The sequence below is a fragment of the Adiantum capillus-veneris genome, chromosome 8, assembly GCF_014529385.1.
Source record: "Adiantum capillus-veneris isolate H3 chromosome 8, ASM1452938v2, whole genome shotgun sequence".
In the NCBI taxonomy this organism is placed as follows: Eukaryota; Viridiplantae; Streptophyta; class Polypodiopsida; order Polypodiales; family Pteridaceae; genus Adiantum; species Adiantum capillus-veneris.
The window spans coordinates 46784481-46786044 of record NC_140938.1 but is presented as its reverse complement, the minus strand read 5'-3'; the positions used below and the strand labels follow the sequence as shown (position 1 = coordinate 46786044).

At 46.2% G+C, this 1564-nt stretch overlaps 1 non-coding gene across 1 annotated transcript; it reads left to right on the top strand.

Annotated features, from left to right (window-relative positions):
• Positions 1 to 1189: 1189 nt before the first annotated feature.
• Positions 1190 to 1315, top strand: LOC147452079 (U5 spliceosomal RNA). The gene has a single exon (XR_015189052.1). It is a non-coding gene; the product is annotated as a U5 spliceosomal RNA (small nuclear RNA).
• Positions 1316 to 1564: the final 249 nt, after the last annotated feature.

The window sequence follows — 1564 nt, the reverse complement described above, 5'->3', positions numbered from 1 at the left end:
CTCGTAGAGTTTTCCATGTCTTTGGGGCTTCGCCATTGCCACGAAGGCCAGCCCACCATTGACGAGCCGATTTTTGGAAGTTCATAGCTACATGGTGTAGCTTGGAGGACTCCGTGAAGCCCTCGTCTCCAAAGGCATCATCAATTTGTTGGATGAAGGCCAATACTTTGTCGGTAGCACCAAGGGTGCCATCATAGGTGAGAAAAGAGATACTCTTTCCTCCCTCTTTGAACTTCTTGAGCTTTTGTGACCCTGCAGCAGTAAGCAAATGTTGAGCCCAAAATCAATTGCCCCCCAGAGAATAGAGCACCGTTACCTTGTTGAAACAACACACACAAGATTATTTGAAATCGACACTACAGACGTAGCATGGGGAGTGTATGCCCATGCAACTAGCCTTCAAGATCCAAACCTAGACTAATGGAAGTGTTGATACCGCATGTTAAGTAAAGAGGTTAGAAATGATAGAGCCTACATTAAAATTTTGGAAATAGAGACCTCTATGAGCCCTTCCAAAGTTCTTATCCCCATGAAAATGCTCATCAAATATCACTATGATATGAGAAAGTGAACCAGGAGGGTGTTGGCAATGCTGCTCGGGATATGGAAGTTTGCGATGGTACCAAATGTTGGAAATGGGAGTGCAAGATGTACAAAAATGTGGGGAAGAAGAAGAATTGCAAAGTCTACTCTGATAACAAATGTTGGAGATGGGATTACAGGAATGCACACGCAAGTGCCCCAATGGTCCGAAGTGTGTTCACAGTCATCAATACCATATCATGGTGAGGGATATAGAATACGGGCCAAATAGGAGATATTGACAAGGGAAAAGATTGTGAAGAGATGTAGGGAAGTGTGTAGAGCGTACTAGAGTCATGCGGCTGTGCTGACATATGGTAGTGAAATTTATGAGAATAATAAGACACAACTGAGAATGATTTTTGGGTAGGGCCAAGAAGCTATGGGTTGCTTTGAACAAATGTGAAGTGAGGGTTTGATGTGTGGCATGTGAGCATTCTTGAGGGGTGCAAATGAAGGGGAAGAGAAGGGTGCACAGCATGCTCGTGGTATTGTCCATCATATCCAGCATGCGGGCAAGTGGACGTGGTGCTGTCTATAATATCCCACATGCGGGGGGCGCAAGGTTGTTGCACCACTAAGGCTGAGGCCTGCTCCTTCCTGGGTTAAGGTGCGGGTTGAGCACACAGAGCGAACTATTCTTTCGCCTTTTACTAAAGAATACCGTGTGCTCGGCCCAGATGAAGCACCATACTCTGAATTTTTGGCAAGGGCTTCCTCCTCTGCGAGGGGGCCCCTCTCAATCTTCCATTTTGAAGTTACATCATGCACCATCGTCTTCCTCAGGCAGCCTGTTGACCCTCCACTAAGCTATCAAGATGCTGTGCCGTTGCTGTGCAGTAGGGACTAGATGCAAGTGTTCATGATCTGATTTGGAGGCACGCCCTTACTTTGCACGTGATCTTCTTTGTCCTTTCCACATGGGGCATACCTCAAGACACTGCTGTAATTGCCTACTCTCTCAACAATCAAAGGCAAACAC